Raw genomic sequence first — 22,887 nt, 5'->3', positions numbered from 1 at the left:
TTGACGAAGGTATTTTATGCAGGATTATTACTCCTACATTCTTGGAAAAAGCTAGAAGTTGTTTTCAATCACTTCCAGTTGCCTTAATTCATAGTTGGGATCAATTTGTTACAATTTTCCTTTGTAAATTTGATTGCTATGACTACGAATAGGTATGTGATGATATTGAAGATTTATGAAAATATGAGTCTAAATCGTTGATTCATTTTACCATTCGATTTCATTTAAATTTCTTGAAATTTAAAATTTAATATAAACCTTCTAAAGAAGAATTATTAGATTGGTTTGAACATATTTGTTTTCTTCCTCCCATTCATAATCCATGTGAAATTATTACAAGCTTTGATCAATCCCCTTCAATTTCTATCATAGAGCTACATACAAAACATGATGAAGTGGCTTCGGCCATGTATGATAAATTCTGAACATCAGTACACACCTCTCACAGTAGTTATGTTAATAAACCAAAATCGCAAAGCTTGCAAAATTCCACAAATAAACCACAAGAATATACAACTAACATTCTTCAAGAAAATACAATTAGCCAAGTAAATGCTCATAAATCTGAAATTTGTGATGAAGAAAATGTGGAAGAGTTCTAAAATAGAGACATTTTTAAATCCATTGCTTATGATTCTCATTTTTCACTGTATCCTGATATTTTTGCTAATAGAAATCTATCCCCTCCTAACATTAATCGCATTTCAAAAAATAAAGAGGTTGATCTTAATGAATTTCCAATTAGCTTTTATCAAGATCGAGAATTCATTATTGATCATTATTCATGTATCAATGAACATGTGCTTCATATTCCTTCTTGTTTCGATACATTGGATGAGATCTAAGGGAATTCTACTGAATGTCATGAGGTCATTTATGATAGTTACCTTGAAATTGAGGATATTGATTCGTCTTCTTCACAATTGAATCCTTATGATCAAAGTCGAATCACATGTGAAAGTGAAGCACACTTTAATTCAGAAATTGCTTCAAGTAGTTCTCATTTTCAAATCATTAATCATGCTCATGTTTTCATCATTCAAGAAACCATGCCAATCTATGATTTATATGATTATGATGCTCTTGTTCCTATTCACAATCATAATTCTCTTTATAATTCACAAGTTGGTATTAGCAATCATTCAAATTCTATTTTTCTGACCAAGTCTTGTGAAAAGGAAATTGTTTTAAATCAGCACCAATTGTGTTATAAAAATAATTGTAACACTAGTGTAAACTATGATTTGCTTTTAAGTATAATTTTCATTCACTTATTTTGTTTAACTTCAGATTTATTTTATTCTTTGAGTTTTCAATTTTTGGATACTTTGTGCTGGCATATTGAGAAGCTCAGTATTGAACACTCAACTAATGTGTTTCCTGAACAGGGAAATTAAATTGCACATTGTAATCATGAACATCAAGAGCTATTTCTTCCAATTTCGACTGATATTCATTTCTTATCAATTACTTATTTATTCTCGAAAGCAATGTCAACAAGAGAGTGTATTTTCACAATATGACCAGAAATCTAATTGAATTAACAATCTTCCATTGTATCTAACATATTTCCATCCCTCTTTCATAGACCCCTTTGAAAAATGTTTGGAGATTTTTCCTACATGGAAGATTGTTAAAAGTTTAACACTTTCACATAGAACTAACGATTTAATATATGGCTTTGAATAAAAAAATTTGTTTCTACAACCTGGCCTGTTATCTTCTATTTTGAATCACCTCCAATCATTAATAGAAATTCATCTAGATTTCTACGATCCAATCGTAATTCAACTGGAAATGATGTTCCAAGAGAAGGTAATTGTAAAAAAGTTTTTGTCTACAAATATTTTAGTAATAACTTTATATTCCGCATTTAGATTTAACTTGTTTAGCTTAACTAGATTTTTATTATTGTTACTAATGTTTGACATGTACATACATGCAGGAATTAAAATTCTTACATGGTTACATTGGAAGTATGACTATACCTAGTCATGTTTCCTTTATTAAGTTAGAAATAGGAATAGATTAGTTTAGATTAGTTTTGTTTTCCATTTGCACTTATTTCATATTTTTCATAAGGCAAGTTTTGAATCTGACTTCTTCTAAGCATCCCCTTTCATCTTGAAAAGGTGGATTAAAACATTTTAGAATCTCTTAGATCATACATATTCATGAAAACACTTGATTGTCTTGTTTTGAAAAAAAATCATCACTATAATCATACATAAATAAATTCCAAGAATTTTCTATAGCTTGACAATTTTTAATTCATATGTCTGAAAAAGAGCTCGTTTTTATCACTCCTTTCTTCTGATGCAAATTTGAGCTGGATGCAATACGAAAACTCATTTCTTAGCATTCTAGATTGAATAAATAGATGATATTGAACATAGGGGAATTTGAGAAATACATGGAAGAACTTCAATATCTATGAGGTAACTTACAGTTAAAATTCCTCCAGGTATGCATTTTACAAATTCATTTTCATCTATCATTAGTTTTTCTTTTCCTCGTTATTTCTTTTATAGGTTTTTCTTGTTTTATTTGAAAACATAAAATAAACAAGCAGTTAACTTTTTATAAATTTACAATATATTAAGGGAAATACTTATTGTTTCATCAAAATTTGAGAATTCTCTTAATTTTTCTTCCATTCATTAAAATCCTGATAATCCTTTAATATGTTATCAAAAGATTCATATCGGATCATCAAATTTTGTAACTTTCCTCATAAGAAAGTTCCTATAACATCTTTCTCTGATCGAAACTCTTGATAGATTAATTAAATTATTAAAGGGATTTTTTTCTAAAAGAAAAGTTTAGTCAAATGCTCTCTTTTGAATCTCGCAGCAAATGATCTTACTCATGATTTTATCTATGCATGTTCCAAATCTCACAATTTCCCTCATAAATATAGAATATGTAACAAATCTAATAGATTGTGATTAATTCATTTTGAGTTCTCTTTTATTTTGAATTCTTTGATATATCACTCCATTCTTAGAGATTTAAACATTCACCATATACTTAAATGATACATCATTTGAGTTTGAATCATTCTCTACATTTTGGGGCTCATATAAATTCAGAATTGAGAAAGAAAATTCATCACTGCAAATGATAAAGAAGCAAATCTTAATTTTCATTTTTGGATAAAATTAGTTTTATCTGATTCCCTTCAACATGTCATCATTTTATTAATTTTACTGCTCTCTTTAGATTATATTTAATAAATAATTATTTTGAGTTAGTTTCCTTGCATTGGAGAAAATCATACCTTTCTGGTAAGATTAAATGAAATTCTTCAATGGTAAGTCTCATACACTCACGTTCATTCATTTCTTTATTTTTTAGATGCAATTTTGTTTTCTAGTTGTCTGCTGACACGTAACGCAAGGAAGAAATAATGAGTTTCATCGAATCAGCCAAAATCTAGGATTTATAAACCTAAATATTTTTCTTTAAATCATTACTTTGATTTAAAAATGGTTAAAAGTTTTTTTTTGCAAGTTTTTCTTTTGAAAAAGAAAAAACATAACAAACAGAGATTTCCTCATTCAAACTGCACTTTAATTCTTATGACTTTACAAGTTAAAGTTCATTTAAATTTCAACATAATAAGAAGTGTTTGCTTGATGCTTCAAGTTGTACATACATAGAATGTGTACAATCATCCTGTTGACGACCTCTATCTAGCGATCAGTTTGGGGATGGAAAGATATGTACTTAGTGAGTTTGGTGTCAAGCATCGACTAGAGATTGGACCAAGATGTACTGAGGAAGCTACTATCGTGATCTGAGATTGTAGACTATGGGATCCCAAAGAGTACCCACACTCTTTCAAAGAAGAGTTTAGTAGTGGCTTATGTTGTGATATTCTTCTTGTAGGCCACCATAATGGCCATCTTCAAGAATCTATCGACAACCACAAAAATAGAGTCATTCCCATGCTTAGGAGATGGAAGGCCCGACATGTAGTCCCTGGAGATGGATTCCCAAGGTCGACTAGGTGCAGGCAGTATAGGATCTGATGTACTTCCTAACATCCTATTGAAGATCCAGCAAATAGAAATACTTCTACAGTATTGCAACCATTTTCTCGACCCCGAAATGCCAAACAACCTCACTATAGTGCGCTTCCCAAATCATCTTTGCCTAATCACTTGAAGGAACACAAAGGTGACCTAGGTGGCATAACAGGGCATCTTGGAGGTGAAAATCTAGAACATGTTGACTCTGAAACAGCGTCTGGTATGTGTGGCAGAATTCTGGGCCGATTTTGTATAGAAGTCGCCAATCAAAAGTCTCGTGCCCACAAGAATTGAGCACTGTGGTTAAGGACATGATCGGTGGTCGACTGAGGCAATCTACAACATTATTTGTGCTACCCTTCTTATACTTTATATTCAAATGGAACTGTTGGAGGTATGTTGACCACAATTTATGGCGATCATTCTGCAACTTCCCTTGTGTCTGTATGAATTGCAGGGTTCGTGGTCTGTGTGCATGACCGTTTCCTTCCCCAAAATGTAATGCTTCCATTGTTGACAGGCTTCCGTAAGTGGGATACTTCTAGACTGTGTCTAAAATTGTATCACTATGATATGCCACTAGATGCTCATGTTGAGTAAGGACTGCCGCAATCGCATAGTCAGAGTCATCTATCTCAATCTCAAATGGTTATTACAAGTCTAGTAATGTGAGCACTGGTGCCGAGCAGAGGCGATGTTTCAACTGTGTGGATACCTTCTATTGAGTTTCAGACAAAAATAATTTTTCTTTCGCTCCTCCCTTGGTGACTTGACTCAAGGGCCAAGTGATATGAGAGAATCCCAACACGAACCTACGGTAGAAATTGGCAAGACCCAGAAAGTTGTAGAGCTCTGTCAGAGTGGTTAGATCCGGCCAATCCTTAATGACTTGGATCTTGGTTGGATCCACATTGATCTGAATTGTATCCATAGAAAGATTGTCAAGGACAGTGACTGAAACAGGTCAAACAAATCTCTAAAGAAATCCAAATAGTATCAAAAACACCCTGAACCAATGGCCATGGCAGCCGACATGGAACAACGAGGACCTTGGTCAAAGCACGCTGACCGAGGCCCATGGAGACCATGCAGGAGGCCAAAATAACGGTTAGCATTAATCGTGCATCGCTAGGCGAATAGGTCCCTAAAGGGGGCAAGCTTGACCACTCGGTCACATTGGGAGCTAGGAGACTGCCGACAGAAAAAGCAAAAAACGCTAACGTATGAAGGCGAGACCTGCGCACTGGAAAACCAACGGTATTGATCGAGGAACCCTTGAATGGTAAGAGGTTTTGGATAGGAGCAGAGTGATTCCATACACCGATCGATGCGTGGCAGGCAGAGGTGAGAGAAAAATGTCGTTGATCGCGCGCTATCGGTCGAGCAAGTCAATCGCGAGAAACGTACATATGGCGTCAGATCTGGAGGGCCCAGATCGGATGGCTGAGATTGCACCTGATGGAAAGAAGCGAAATCGACAAGGAATTAAGCCGTGTTCTAAAGATATTTGGAATCCATTTGACTACAATGGTGGAGGAAGAATGCATCCACGATGTAACTGAAGAAACGAACTTACGAAGCATGCTAGCGCCGTTTAGAGGAGGACAAGTCGCCACTCCGTGAGCGTTCATGATGACGACGAACACAGGGAACTCCAAGCGCAGCTGCAGAAGGCGAGTCGACAGGTGGAAGAGGAACCAAACCGGCATGGGGATCGAATGTCTAAAGCCATGAACAGAGATAGTAGAATTAGTTAGAGTTAGATTGGAGTCAAAATTGGAGTCCAATTGATAAAGAGAGACAGTGAACAGTGAACCTCAAGAGGAGGAATGAACACAGAGAACAGTAAAGCCAAGAAGAAGAGACAGAGGGCCGAGTTGACCACAGGCAGCATCAAGCACCAGAGAGCTTGAAGATTCAAGCCTTCCCATAAAGGAATTTGTTTGGACTTAGCATCACATTTGTCTCTTTCCACTATAGACCAAGAGGTCACAGAGCTGGTAGAAAGTAGAAGAGTCTGTGTACTCCAAGTGGCTTAGGGAATCCAAGAACCACCCTGCCAAGCAAAATATGCTTTAGGAGAACTCACATTGAGTCCCTGTATTGTAATTTCTCTGCTTGAAGACATAATAAAACAAGGCCACCACTGAAGCTGGACTAGAGACGTATCCCTGGAGAATAGGGTGAACTCCTTATTAAAATTGTTTGTGTCTTTGTGTTGCTTACTGTATTTCTCTGTTGTCTTTTTCTATGTATTGGAAATTTGATCGATCCATTGTTTCAATAACACAAAACACACACACCAGCACATGAGTCTATAATACCTTTAGTTTAATAAATCTTTAACTGATGTCACTCATAAGGTGAATATCAGATCAAGTGGTATCAGAGCGGTTCAAGGTCGTAAGGTTAGACAAGCTTGTGTTGGTATAGTTGTGAATGCTCACAAGATCAAAGCTCAAATTAGGAGAAGGAGAGTTGGTGGAAACTAATCCTGAAATTGGAAGAGTCTATCCTAGAAACACCATGTCAGAAGAAGGTTCTATGGGGCCAGACCCTCAATTCATAGAGAGTTTCATAGCTATAATGTCTATTGTTGAAGAAATGTACAGAGACTTTAGAAAGCAAAAGGTGGAAGATGTATCAGGCTCTAAGCAAGAGAAAGAAGAAGATGACTCTCACTTCCATGACAACTCAAAGGAAAGGGAAAAGAGGAACACTTTCTCACACCTCCTAATAGCCCTGTACATAATAAGAAAGAATCTTTGATTAAGTTAGATGTTAAATTTGATTTGCCTATATACGATGGAGATCTAAATGCTGAAAAATTGGACAATTGGATTAGACAAATTGATGTGTATTGCAGGGTATAGAATATAAACTTAGAGAAGAGTATGATTCAGCTGGCAAGCTTATGCCTAGGAGGCACTGCCTTGGTTTGGTGGGAAGGTAGAACCCAAGCTGATATGAAAATACATGGTAATACCATCTCTATCTGGAGTGAATTTGTTGTTGCAATCAAAAAGCAGTTCTATCCATTGGCCTACATGCAGCAGGCCATGATGAGTTGGCAAACTCTTCAGTAGTTGAAGGGGAAAAGTGTATAAGGGTATACTCAAGAGTTCAAAAAGAAAGCATTGATGTTTGGTAACTCATTAGACTCACCAAAGACCCTTTTGAAGTACATTGGTGGTCTACATAGCTACATGCGACATACCATCCTCATGTTTAATCCCACTAGTATAGATGAGGTATTTGTACAAGCTACTCATCTAGAGGCTAGAGGAAAGAATGGCAATCCAAAAGCTGGGGGACCATCCCAACCCACTGTAAGCAAGAGCAAGGTGAAAAGAAAACAGAAGTGGAAAGCAAGGAAGGCTAACACTGCACAGAAAGACAAAGCTTTATGCACCCACTGTAAAAAGGAGGGGCATGATGATGAGCATTGTTGGATTCTTCTTCCAGAGCTGAGACCTAAGAAGTCCGAGGGTAAGAAGAAGAAGATAGTTGTAGCTATTTAGAGAGATTTGGGGTCAGACTTGGAAGATGAAAAAACCATAGCAGCAACAGGTATAAAAGGTAAGAATTCTGAAGCATCTACTAGTAATTCTGCTCAATCTGTTATTGATGAAGAAAATGAGACAAGAGGACATGGCTTTTCCATATTCGAGTTATTTCCAAAAATCAAAAGATTGATACTTTGTTTGATAGTGGCTCTCAAGTAAATTTGATTTCTAAAGCAATTGTAAAGAAATTGGGATTAGCAGCTACACCTCACAAGAAACCATACCCATTAGGATGGTTGAATGATAAAGCACAACTACAAGTGACTAAACAGTGCAAAATCAATTTTTATTTTGGGTCAGGATTTGTAGATGAGGTTGAGTTAGACATAATTCCTTTGGATATATGTGGAATTTTTTTAGGAAGTCCCTACTCGTATGATAGAAAGGCTATTTTCTATAGAGCTGAGAACAAGTATCTACTGGTTAAAGATGGAATCGAATACTTTGTAAGAGCTCATAAGCTCAAGAATAATTATACTCTCATAAACTTAGGACAGATGAAAATAATGATTAATTCATGCAAACAATTCTTACTAATGGTTGTAAAGGAAAAGAAACATGATAAAACCAATGTATTTGAGGGTTGTAATGTTGAACAACAAGTTGATATAGAAAAGGTTGTTTCAGAGTATGATGTCTTGTCTCAAGAACCTAAAGGTCTGCCACCCAAAAAGGGAATAGTACATGATATTATTCTGCAACAAGATGTTCCATTGCCTAACATTGGGATGTACAGGTTGTCTGCTTTAGAGAATACTGAAATCAAGAAGCAAGTGTAGGAGTTGCTCGTGAATGGCTTCATCAGGCATAACACATCACCATGTGGGTCACCAATCGTTCTGGTGAGAAAGAAAGATGGCTCATGGAGAATGTGCATTTATTATCGAGCACTGAGCAAGATAACAATGAAGAATCGTTATCCCCTTCCTCGCATAGATGATCTTTTAGATCAATTAAAAGAAGTTGTATATTTCACCAAGCTGGATTTGCATAGTGGATACCATCAAGTCAGAGTTGCAGAGCAAGATGCATGGAAGACTACTCTCAAAACAAAGCAGGGATTGTATGAATGGTTGGTTATGCCTTTTCGCTTAACTAACGCTCCTGCTACTTTCATGAGATTAATGAATGATGTACTCAGACCTTTTCTTGATGATTTTGTTATTGTGTATCTGGATGACATTTTGATTTTTAGTAAAACGTGGGAAGAACATTTAAAGCATGTTAAGCAGACATTAGATGTTTTGAAAAGAGAAAAACTTTATGTTAAACTCTCAAAATATGAATTTGGTAAAACATCTCTAAACTAATTGGGTCATATAGTAGGGGGAGGTGAATTGAAAATAGATCCCTCTAAAGTGGCAGTCATTTTGAACTAGCCTAAACCTAGGTCTATTACAGAAGTGAGAAGCTTCCTAGGAGCAGCACAATATTGGAGGAAGTTCATCTCTAACTTCTCCTCGATTGCAGCTCCCTTACATGCTTTAACAGGATTGAATAAGGTGTTTTAGTGGGGAGGAAAACGTCAAAAAGCCTTCGACACCTTGAAAGAGAAAATTAGTACAACACCTGTACTAGCACTACCATATTTACAAAGATGATTTGAGATCCAAACTGATGCAAGTGACTATGCCATGGGAGCAGTGTTGATAGAGCACGACAAACCCATATGTTATCATTATGAGACTTTTAATCCTGCAGTAGTTAACTATCCTACATATGATAAAGAATTGTATGCATTAGTTTAGAGTGTGAAAAAGTGGAAACATTACTTAATTGGCAAAGAGACAGTAATACATAGCGATCATTAGCCACTTCAATATCTACACTCCAAAACTAAGTTGCAACAATCAGGACATTACAGATGGATGGGTTTTCTACAACAGTTTCACTTAGTCATCAGATGTAAAAAGGACATACATAACAAGGTTGTAGACATGTTATCTAGACCCATTATAAATGCATCTACCATACTTAAGCATAATTTTGTGCTACATGAAATCTACATAGAACAATATGCTCAGGATATGGATTTTAAAGATGTATATGCAACTTTGAGTCAAGACAAAAGAGTAGAAGAATTAGGCTATCAAATAAAGGACCGACTATTATACCATTGTGGGAAACTCTGTATTCCACAAACTGAGAGGATAAAGATAATTAGGGAAGCACATACTTCTCTGATATCATGTTACTTTGGGGTAAGTAAAACAGTTGCACAACTGCAAAGATTCTGCTATTGGCCGAAAATGAATGAGATAGTTTCTAGATATGTAAGAGCGTGTGCCATGTGTGCTAAAAGCAAGCTCAGTAATAGAAAACTAGGCTTGTACACTCCATTACCAGTTCCTTCTCACCCTTGGGAAAGTGTTTCCACGGATTTTGTTGGAGGACTGCCTAACTCTAGGAAAGGTCATGATTATCTATATGTTGTTGTGGACAGGTTCAACAAAATTTGTATTCTGATACCTTGTAGTAAATATATCACAGCTGAACAGACTGTAAAATTGTTCCTTGAACATCTGTGGCTTTATTTGGGATTACCCACTTCCATTGTATTTGATCGAGACACACGATTTGTGGGGAATTTTTGGTCTAGTCTGTGGGAACTGATGGACACCAAGTTAAAGAAAAGCACAACCTTTCATCCACAAACAGATTGCCAGATGGAAGTAGTAAACAGGATTGTGATCCAGTTATTGAGAGGCTATTGCAGTAAACATCCTAAGCTTTGGGATGAACACTTGTGTTATGTGCAGCATGCTTACAATAGAGCGAAACACTCTTCTACATAGAGATCTCCTTTTGAGACCTGATTTGGTTTCACACCAAGGTATCCTTTGGATTTTGTCTTTGGTAAAGATACCATGGTTGATGGACACAGTGATGTGGACAAGGCAACTAGGTTCATTGAATAGATCTAGGAGATCCACCAGGCAGTACAGGGACAGCTGGAAAAGTGACAAGCCAAGTACAAGGCTAGGCATGATAAGCATTGGATGGAGCATATTTTCAAGTTGGAGACCAAGTCTGGCTGTATATCAGCAAGGACAGGATGCAAGGTGAAGGTAAAAGGCTAAAGCATATCAGGTATGGACCTTTTAAGATACTTGAGAAAATTGGTGAAAATGATTTTCGCCTTGATTTACCAGCTTACATGCACATCTACTCAGTCGTAAATGCATATTGTTTGAACCTTCAATGATTGAGGACCCTGAAGAGCAAAGTCAATTGCCATCTATTGATGACTTGCTACCTAAATACCTCAATGAGTTGCAGGAAGACTAGTGCTAGACAGGAAGGTGAGGACAACGCACAGGGGAGAAGTTGAGTACCTCAGGATTAGGCTCAAAGGTTCAAAGCTGAGCAGCGCAAAGTGGATTGAGATTGGACAAGTGAAGAAACAGTATCCTCACTTAGTCAATGCTTGAAAACTAACTTTTTGTGGTCCAAAACCTTTTCAGTAGCGAGGCCGTGATCTGAATTAGATCCATAGAAATACTGTCGAGAAACATGACTGAATCAGGTCAAACAAAGCTCTAAAGAAATCCAAAAAAATATTAAAAACACCCTGAACTAGTGGCCATGGTAGCCGACGTGGAACGACGAGGACCTCAGTCAAAGAACACTGACCGAGGCACATGGAGACTGCACAGGAGGCCAAAATAGTGCTTAGTGCTAATCGCACATCGCTAGGTGAACAGGGCCCTGAAGGGGGAAGCTTGAGGACTCGGTCACATCAGGAGCCAAGAGACAACGGGTGGAAAAAGTGAAAAACGCTAACGTAGGAAGGTGGGACCTGTGCACTGGAAAAATGACAGTATTGATCGGGGCACCCTTGAATGATAAGAGGTTTTGGACAGGAGTAGAGCGATTCCATACACCGATCGATGCATGGCAGGCGGAGGTGAGAAAAAACCGCCACTGATCGCGCGCTATCAGTCGAGCAAGTCAACCGTGTGAAACGTGCATATGGTGTTAGATCTGGAGGGCCGAGATTGGACGGTTGAGATTGCGCCCGATGGAAAGAAGCAAAATCGACAGGGAATTAAGCTACATTCTAAAGAGATTTGGAATTCGTTTGACCACCACAGTGGAGGAAGAACGCATCCATGGCGTAGCTAAAGAAACGAACTGACGAAGCATGCTGGTGCCATTTAGAGGAGGACAAGTGGCCATGCTCTGAGCGTTCATGATGATGCTAGACACAAGGAACTCCAAGTGCAACTGCAAAAGGCGAGTCGATAGGCAGAAGAGGAACTAAAGCGGTATGGGGATCGAATGGCTAAAGCCATGAATAGAGACAGTTGAATCAGTTAGAGTCAGATTGGAGTCAGAATTGGAGTCCAAGCGACCAAGAGAGACAGTGAATAGTGAACCTAAAGAGGAGGACTGAACACAGAGAAGAATAAAGCCAAGCAGAAGAGACAGAGGGCCGAGCTAACCACAGGTAGCATCGAGCACCAGAGAGCTTGAAGATTCAAGCCATCCCATGGAGGAATCTGTTCGGACTGAGAATCACACTTGGCTCTTTCCACTATTGACCAAGAGGTCACAGAGCTGGTAGGAAGTAGAAAAGTCTGTGTACTCCAAGTGGCTTGGGGAATCCAAGAACCACCCTGCCAAGAAAAATCTGCTTTAGGAGAACTCACATTGAGTCCCTGTATTGTAATTTCTCTACTTAAAGACACAATAAAACAAGGCCACCATTGAAGCTGGACCGGAGACATAGCCCTAGAGAATAGGGTGAACTCCTTATTAAAATTGTTTGTGACTTTGTGTTTCTTACTTTATTTCTCTACCGTCTTTCCAATTTATTATCTGTGTATTGGAAATCCGATCGATCCGTTGTTTCAATAACACAAAACACACACACTAGCACATGAGTCTGTAATACCTTTAGTTTAATAAATCTTTAACTAATGTCACTCATAGGGTGAATATCAGATCATACATGCACCCCCCGTTCATCAATAATGTATCCCAGATACTAAACTTAGGTCATGCCAAAAGTGTATTCCTCCAAATTGGCACATAGCTTGTGTTGTCGTAGTGTTTGGAGAGCCTGTCGAATGTGATGGAGGTGCTCTTCCCAACTCTAGCTAAAGATTAGAATTTCATCCAACTATACCACTAGAAATGAGTTGGTGAATGGCCGCAAGATGTCATCCATCAACCTCATGAAGGTTGCAAGAGCATTCATCAACTCGAAAGGCATAACCAACCATCTAAAAAAGGTCCTCCTTGGCTTTGAATGCAGGCTTCCACACATTGGAGGGTTGGATTGGTACTTGGTGATATCCCGACTTCAAGTCAATCTTGCTGAAATATGTAGCCCCCTTCAGTTAGTCTAGAAGGTCATCAATTCGTGGGATCGAGTACCTATTCCAGACAGTGATCTTGTTCAGCACCTAATAGTCAATACAAAGTCTCAAAGTCCCATCCTTATTATGTACCAACATGATCGGGCTCCCACAGGGCAATGAACGTGATCAGATGTGACGTTGCTGCACTAATTCCTGAATCTGCCTCTTGATTTTGTCATTCTCCAGAATGGAGCACCAATAGATTGGTCCACTGGGTAGTGCTACACCTAGGGTCAGATCAATGGAGTGCTTGACCCGACAGTGCCGAGGAACCCCTACAGGGGAGGTTAAGATGTCCTCGTACTCCTTCATGACCTTGTCCATCTGTTGTTTTCGTGCAGAGGGGCCCTGTCTGGAAATCGTGGTCACTGTGCTCTTCTTTCCTTGGGGCGTATCATCAGGAAAACAAATTTCTCGGTTTTGGAAATGAGCTTACTGGATTGTTTTGCAATAACCAAAGATATGGCACTAGGCAGTGCTAACTCCAGTATCCTATACAATGTATTTCCCAAAGTAACAATAACAACACGAGTCCATCACTCATACACAACATGTCACTTCCACAAGTATGGTTGACCTAATAACACATCATAAACATCAAGGGGATCAACGTCACATAATACCTCATTCGTGAAAGGCTTGATGTTGTATGGAAGGAGACACTCTTGGATCACATGAAGATCTCGTCCTTGGTGAAGCCACCCGATGATGTACGATTGTCGATGTGTTGTGGTCAGTAAGCCTAGCCGCTTCATAACCTCTGTCGAAATGAACATCTTTTGGCTCCCGTTGTTGACAATGAACTGTATCGGGGAACCCTTTGCCCACATCTAGGAGTGGAAGAGGCACTCCTCCTCCTATGGTTCTTTGGGTTCCTCCTTCTGGATATTCATGGTGGCGATGGTGGTGTTAGGCTCCACATTAATAATATGCTTGCCTTTGTCATTCCCTTGTCAAGTTCCAAATCAGAGTCAGAACATGCATATGATTCCAAAGACTTTAGCTAGGCCACTAGTGACTGCTTGGCTCGACACTCACTTGTGTTGTGAGTGGAGCTCTTATGGAACTCACACCACTTTCCTATGTCCTTCTTCAGCTTCACGGTGTTGTTCTTTCTTGTAGATTTGGTAGGTTGTCCTGGTGTTGGGTTGTGTTATATTCTTTCCATGACTAGCCCATGTAGTTAACCAGGGGTTAGAGGGGGGGAGGTCACAGGGGGTTTCATGGGTACCTGTAACCCCACTTTATGAGGTCCAGGGTAGCGCCCAATTTTTTTTTGGTTTTGGAACCTATGTTAGGTTGGGCAGACCCACCTATGGTTTTGTGCATGATTTTTGCACATGTTTTTTAGACGCGATGGTTTTCGGTCCATGGTATTGGATGCTTCGGCATGTATAAATATCTATTGTAACATTGAAAGGAACATAATGAAAAATCAAGCTGGTAGTCCTGGTTTTGGGATCCAGGGGAAAATCTCTGTGTATATGTGTTTTATATGTTATGCTCTCTCATTGTTTATTTTATGTGTTTTAGAATTCATATGCAGGTAATTTGTGTACGTGGTTAAAACCTACATTTGGTATTAGAGATGCTTTGGCTTCAAGGGAACGCCTTTGTTGCTGTGGGGTTTTTCTCAGGCCTGTGGTAGAACATATTTAGTGGGAGCTCTGCGAGATCGATTCTAGTGGTGAAAGAAGATGGCGAGCAGTGGAAAGATAGAGATCAAGAAATTTAATGGTCAATGTTTTGAGTTGTGGAAACTCGAGATGGAGGATCTATTGGTGGATAAAGATCAGTGTATCGTGGTAGATCCAGGTACTAAACCAACGAGAGTCTCCGATGAAGAATGGAAGAGGTTGGATCAGAAGGCAAGGAGCACAATACGATTGGGTGTCTCAGATTCAGTATTGCTAAATGTATCAGGGGAAGCTACAACGAAGGCTTTGTGGGACAAGTTAGGGACTTTGTACCAATCTAAGTCTCTGGTGAATAAATTGTTCCTGCGGAAAAAGTTGTATAACCTGAGGATGAAAGATGGAGACTCGATGACAAAGCATCTGAACGCATTTAATATTGTGGTAAGTCAGTTAGCATCTATTGATATTAAAATTTCATATGAAGATAAGTGCATCAGTTTGTTGTGTCCTCTACTAGAATCATGGGATAGTCTGGTTAGTGCAATAGGTAGCAATGAAACTACCTTACATTTTGATGAAATAGTCTCATCCTTGCTGACGAAGGAGATGAGACGGAAAAATATGGAGAGCCAGAATGGTGATGCCTTGTCTGTACGAGGACGGTCCTAGAACAGTAACAAAAATAAGTCATCGAGTGAGAGATCTAAATCTAGAGGGAGATCTAAATCTCCAGGAAAACTTGTAAAGGTGGTGTGCTAGAAATGCGGAAAGGAAGGGAACTTATAAAGGGACTGTAAATCTAAATGATAATGGAAAGGGATCTAATGATGCTCCTTCTGTAGAGGTGAAAACCACCTCAGATGAAGGTGGGGATGTGTACTTGGCTTCTTCAAGTACACATGTAGATCATGAGGCATGGTTGATTGACTCAGGTGCATCCTTTAACTTCACTCCCCATAGAGAGTGGTCCTACAAGTATGAGAAATACGATGGTGGTGATGTCTTCTTGGGGGGTGACAAGAAGGATAGAATCATTGGTCGTGGAAAAGTAAAGTTGAAGTTGCAAGGTGGAAGGGTTAGAACACTTCTAGGTGTTCTGAATATTCCTACATTGGCCAGAAATCTGATTTTGGTAAGCAAGTTGGATGATGCAGGTGTAAAAATAGTGTTTGAGAAGGTTACCTGCAGGATGGTTCAGGGAGAACTAGTATTGATGTGGGGAGTTCGGACTGGAACTCTGTACAAGCTGTAAGGTAGCACTTTTGTTGATGGGTGCAACAGTTCTATGGTTCCTGAAAGTGGAGCAGAAAATCTAGTGGTCTTTGGAGAGAAGACCATGTTGTGGCATCAAAGGCTTGGAAATATTGGAGAGAAGGGCCTTCAAATACTTCATGATAAAGGTATGGTAGAACGTATGAGTAATAGCTCTCTGGACTTTGATTTCTTTGAAAATTATGTATATGGCAAGCAGAATTAGGTGAGTTTCCCCTCTCGTGGTAAGAGGGCGAAACAGATATTATAGGTTTTGCACAGTGATTTGTTTGGACCTGTGAAGGTTCCATCACTGGGTAAGTCTGTGTACTATGTATCATTTATAGATGACTTCTCAAGGAATACATGGATATATTTCCTTAAGAAGAAATCTAAAGTCTTTGACAAGTTTAAGGAATTTAAGGTTCTGGTGGAAAACCAGACAGAGAAGAAGATAAAGGTTCTGAGGACATATAACAATGGAGAGTTTTGTAATAATGAATTTGAAGAATTCTGTAAGAAGTGTGGTATAGAACGGCAAAAGACTACTCCATATACACCTCAACAAAATGGATTTGAGAAAGAATGAATAAGACATTGATGGAAAGGGCAAGAATCATGCTCAGTGGTGCTATGTTAGGATAGGAATTCTGGGCAGAGGCGGTGGATACTGCATGTTACCTGGTCAATAGGTCACCTTCATCAGCGTTGGAGGATAAGACTCCAAAAGAGGTATGGACTAGTAAGAAACCCTCTCTTTCACATCTCAGGGTATTTGGATGCGATGCATATGTACATGTTTCAAAGGAGAAATGAACCAAGTTGGATAGTAAATCTGAAAAGTGCATCTTTGTTGGGTATAAGGATGGTTTAAAGGGTTATAATCTTTGGAACACAGTAACAAGGAAGGTTGTGTATAGCTGAGATGTGGTGTTCAGAGAGGTAAAAGATGTTATTAAAAATGAAGTCCAACCAAAGGAACCTGAGAAGATAAAGTTTGAGCTAAAGGACGAAGAATCAGACTCTACAGCAGAGGAGGAATCATAAGATGAAGAGCCACAAACTTCGGCTATGAGTTCGAGAAAGAAGGCGGCCAGAAAGGTATAGTCCATCTACTTTCTGTTCAAATTTTTCTTTGTCTGTTACTAATGATGATCCCAGAACTATGAAGGAAGCAGTGGATTCAGAGCATGGAAAACTTTGGAAAGAGGCCATGGTTGATGAAATGGCATCTTTGCACAAAAATGAGGCTTGGGATTTGGTGGAGTTGCCGGATGGAAGGAAAACCATTGGCAGCAAATGGGTGTTCAAAGAAGACAAATTTAGAAGGAAATGTGGAGAAATACAAAGCTCGGTTGGTAGCAAAAGGTTTTTCCCAGGTGTCGGGAATTGATGGTGATATTTTTTATCCTGTTGCCAAGGTAACCTCTATTGGATTACTTTTATCTGTTGCTACTGCTTTTGATTTTGAGGTAGAACAGATGGATGTGAAGAAAACGTTTCTCCACAGGGATCTAGAAGAGGAGATCTACATGAAGCAACCTGAAGGCTTTGAGATGAAGGGTAAGAAAGAACTGGTATGTAAGTTAAAGAAGTCTATGTATGGGTTAAAACAGTCACTAAGGATGTGGTATCGGAAATTTGATACATTTATACGGAGACTTGGCTTCACCAGAAGCAAAGCAGATCATTGTGTGTATTTTAAATTAATTGGTGACCATTTTATTTATTTGGTCTTCTATGTGGATGATATGTTGTTGGCTGGAAATGACAAATAAATTATCCAGGATTTGAAGACCCAATTGTACTCCAAATTCGACATGAGAGATCTTGGTGCTGCAAACTACATTTTGGGCATGGAAATTAAAAGAGATCAAACAAAGAGGAAGCTCTGGTTAAACCAAAGGAATTATGTCGAGACAATATTGCAGAGGTTTAATATGCGGGATAGTAAATCGGTGAAGGTTCCTATGCCTGTAGGTGTGAGGTTATCTGCTGAACAGTGTCCCAAGACACAAGAAGAGGACGAGGACATGTCCCATGTTCCATATGCAAGTGCAGTCGGTAGCCTGATGTATGCAATGGTCTATACTAGACCAGACATTGCACATGCAGTGGGAGTATTGAGCAGGTTTATGTCAAAACCAATGAAGGAGCATTGGATAGTAGTGAAGCGGGTTTTCAGGTATTCGCGTGGCACTAGTGATTATGGTTTGTGCTACCAAGGAAGACAAGGATTGGACAAAGTGTTGGATATTCATGGCTTTGTTGATGCAAACTGGGCTGAAGATCTGGATCAGAGAATATCTACAAGTGGTTATGTGTTTAACCTATTTGGAGGTGTAGTCTGTTGGATGAGTAAGAAATAATCTATAGTGGCACTATCAACTACAGAGGCAGAATACATGGCAACCACTCATGCAAGAAAGGAAGAAGTTTGGTTACAGATATTGTGTTCAAGTATGGGGTTAGTACAAGAAGCTATAAGGATAGATTGCGACAGCCAAAGTGAAATTTTCTTGGCAAAGAACCCTACATATCATTCAAAGACAAAGCACATTGATGTTCAGTATCATTTTGTGAGGGATATGACAGAACACAAAAAGGTGTTACTCATAAAGGTGGACACTTTGAAGAATACTGCAGATGCATTGACAAAATATGTGAGCTCTAAGAAATTATCTTGGTGTAGAGAAACAATGGGCATTGCAGGGCTGGATAAATGACGAAGCTCTCTTGTGGCCCCCTATGGAAAAAAAATGACAAGTGGGAGAATGTTGGGTTGTGTTATATCCTTTCCACGACTAGCTCACGTAGTTAACTGGGGGTTAGAGGGGGGGAGGTCATAGGGACTTTGAGGGGTACCCGTAACCCCACTTTATGGGGTCCAGGGCAGTGCAACGGAAAATTTTGGTTTTGGAACCTATGTTAGGTTGGGCGGACCCACCTATGGTTTTGTGCATGATTTTTCCACACGTTTTTTGGATGCGAGGGTTTTCGGTCCATGGTTTTGGATGTGATGGTTTTCGGTCCATGTTATTGGATGCTTCAGCACGTATAAATATGTATTGTAACATTGAAAGGAACATAATGAAAAGCCAAGTTGCTAGTCCCGGTTTTGAGATCCAGGGGAAAATCTCTGTGTATATGTTTTTTATGTGTTATGCTCTTGCATTGTTTATTTTATGTGTTTTATAATTCGTATGCAGGTAATTTCGGTACAGGGTTAAAAGCTATACATGGGTCACCCCACCTTGGCTTTTTCTTTTGTTTAGCAGTTTGGGGGCACCTTTCCCCTGCTTTGGATTCGTAGATCCAAATTCTTGCTTCTTCTGTTTAAACTTCTGCTCAATCTTGATAGCATATCGCTATGCTGTGCCGAGCGAGGGGATGCCCAAGAACTTCATCTCGTCCTATATGTAACTATGTAGGCAACCACAGTATTTGAGTACCAAATGCTGCTCAGAATCCTTGATACCCAACTTTCTGTGAAGGGTATGAATAATATTTGTAAACTTTGGCATGTCTTAGTCTCATCCCTGCTGCAACATGGTCCACTTTATATATTTATCCTCATACCTTTTAATAGTGTAGTACTGCTCCTTGGTGGCAGCTCGTAATGAATTCCAAGTGGGTGCGGCTGAAAACAGTGAGGTTATACTTCCATCCTTGTACTCGCAATAGGTTTCCCACCAATCCTTGACGTGGGGGGTAACTTTGAGAAGAGCGAAAGTAATCTTTTCCCGACCAGAAAAATCATGTACAAAAAAATACCCTTCTAATGGATTTAACCATTTATCTATAGCATCTACATCTATCTAACCCTCAAATATGGGAATGTCAAAGCTAACTTGTACCTTAAAGGGTGTGGGGCTTCCATAGTAGCTACTCGAAGTAGATGTGTCACCCCTGGGTATCCGCTGAAGGATGTGGGAAAAGTCATCCATCATCACGTTCCTTTGTCGCTCGAGGGCCTCTTCATCTAAGATTTTAATAGGATCTCCTACCCCCTCGTCTTTCTTTTCATCTGCCATGGGAGGTCATTGGGATTTGCGAGGCTAGCCTTGTAAAGGTTCAATGAGTTCAAGCCCTAACTCCTTATATCCTAACGTAGTTGGGCACATGCAAAGAAAAACAGAGAAAGAGCAGATTGCTTTCATACCACTAATCCAGACTTAAATAGGAATGCAACAAATTGCAGAGATAACCATAAATACCAAGATGTAGCCAAAATAATTCTTCATTTCATTAATGTGAAATACTGAAATATTCTTACAAACAGAAATGGAAGTAGACTAGCTTGAGCGATGGTATCTTATCTCCGAGAGGAGATGTGGTGGCTACATGCATCTCAACTATGTTACAATGAGGCTCGAAGGCCTATTTATTATTTAGAAACAATGCAAAACCCTAAACATCCAAAAATCTAACTCTAGGAGATGAAGCACCAAACTATGGGCCCCCGTTTGGGTAACTTGGTACATCAACTTCCCGAGGTTGTAACTTTCGCATATGATCTCCATTTGACATGCACAATACCTCATTAGAAAGATCTATATGACTACAACTTTTGAGTGAGAAACATATATCCATGGACCCATGTTGCTCCCTATTTTCCCAAAAAACATTGTTTAGGGCCTCAAAACAACTTTGAATGTCCACGAACCAAACAAATGCTAAAAATAGTTAACTATGCTACAATTAAGGAAACTAAAAAAGTGGAAGAAACAATGATGGGGGTCCAAGTGGAATTTGTGGGTTGTCACCAATATCCACCTGGATCATTGAGGCACTTTTTTAGGTCTAGAGCCTAGGTCACTGCTAAAAAATGAATAATCTCTTTAGATCAGTAAAATAACATGGAAATGACAATACTAAATCAAATACTTGTTCAAGACCTTCGTTGGACCCCTACTAGCCATGACAGGCATTTTGTCAAACATATTGTGAATATGTAATATATAGGTGTAAATAAAAATTATGAGCATGGGGGTCTAATACTTAGCTGAGAATCACAAATAACCATTGATGCATCAACATATCAACTGCCATTCCATTCATTAGGTCATAGATACATTGATCATCAAATTACAAGTAAAAACATGATGAGAGCCACACATGGTTGTTGTCATAAAACACATATATAACCAACATAATAGAAACGGAAACACTCATGAAAGTATAACCATATAGACCACATATAATCAATCAAAATTATTATAGAAATATAAGGAGAAATAACCTTTCATTAATGATGCAAAATCCAAACCTGGGATGGGACTTCCACATTCCACCCAATCGTAGAATGGCTAAGCCAAATATCTCTTAAACAAACTCGTGACATATTCCAAGCATGAATGTGGGATCTCATATAACACATCAATCAAAAAAACATCCATGGCTTCCATAGGCCATCCACCTCAACCCATCAAATAGTGATTCCACCTCACAATCGAACATCACAAAAGCATCATCAAATTGGTCTCTTTCCGAGCCTTCCAAGTATTCTAGAGTTTTTGTCCAACCAAGGTTTCCAGGACTAGTAACTCAACCCATAGATTATATAGGACTTTGATAGTGCTTCTCAAACTAGGGCTTCCAAGACTAGTAACTCAGTCCACCCAGGGCTTCCAGAGAATTTATCCAACCAAGGCTTCCAAGACTAGTAACTCAACCCAAGCTATTACAAGGCTTCCAGAGAGTTTCTCCAACCAGGGCTTCAAGGACTAGTAACTCAACCCAAGCTAAGGAAACATGAGAACCAACCAAAAGAAAACACTAAAAGTAAACCCTGAGTCACCATTGCTATCTAGGAAATGGAAAGTCTAGGCAATCCAATGTCAGTCTTGGTCATCCTCCATTCCAATGATAGATCACAACAAAAAATCCACATGAATATGCCATGCAGGCCAAAACTAGTGAAGAAATCATACAAGCAACTCAGTATTTGCAAGAAAAACTGATGTTGTTGTTGATCTCGATGCCCTCTTGCACTCTCCTACTCTTCCTCTGCCTTCTTTATCCAAAACTCCAAGTATGCCACACCCATCAATAGTGCTCCAAGAAAACTCTAAGTCTCCAAGATTATGAGACAGAGAGAATAATAAGAGAGCTCCAAAACTCAACTGATGAAAGCTTACCAATGGATCCTCATAAGCCTTTTTATGAATGGGGCCTCTATTTTGTCCATTTTCCTCCTCCCATTCAACATGTGATCGTTTACGTCCTTTTCTCCTAGTTTCCATTATTTTCATAAATAAATGTACCAAAAATGGCATTTTTCCTTTCCAAATCCTTAGCCAATGTGTTTTCCAATTTATTTAGCCATAAAGAATCACAAGTGATCCCGATCACTAGGATTCCACCCAACATTCATATTGGAATAAGTGTCCCATCATCCATGGTTATTATTTTTCTTTTATTTACTTTTATTACATGGAATTTTCATGAGGGCTATTACAGTCCAGCCAAGCAGTCCCTAGTGGCCGAGCTGAAGGCTTCTTAATCAGATGCATGCTCTCACTCTAAGCTAGAACCTAACAAGGTGAAAGAAAAATGGAAGAAAATTATCAACGCGGAGCCCAGTGCCACTATTGCCACCAGCAAGGTCCAAAAGATTGAGCCCAAAGAACTAGAGGAGGGGGAGTGCCACTTTCACTCACATATGTGGGTGAAGGGTTCTCTGTTGGAGTTCATTATTGAGAGTGGGAGCCAAAATAACCTCATTTCAGTAGAGGTTGTGAAGCAATTGGGCCTACCAACCACACCACACCTATAATCGTACACCATCAGGTGGATTCACCATGTATGAGATCTCCATGTCAACTAACATTGGAACCTTCTGTACAACATTAAGCCCTTCACAAATGAGGTATTGTGTGATGTTTCTCCTCTTTAAGTTTGTGATGTATTATTAGGAAAACAATACTTTTTGAAGTGTCACATTGTGTATGAGTCTAGGTGTCGCACTGTTATTATTACTTTGGGTAATAAGTTATACATGATAAGAGAGGTAGCATCACCTACCACCATC

This window comes from Pinus tabuliformis, chromosome 7 (genome assembly GCF_031772625.1).
Source record: "Pinus tabuliformis cultivar Carrire ecotype Pingquan chromosome 7, CPIR1, whole genome shotgun sequence".
In the NCBI taxonomy this organism is placed as follows: Eukaryota; Viridiplantae; Streptophyta; class Pinopsida; order Pinales; family Pinaceae; genus Pinus; species Pinus tabuliformis.
This window is presented reverse-complemented; position numbering follows the sequence as displayed.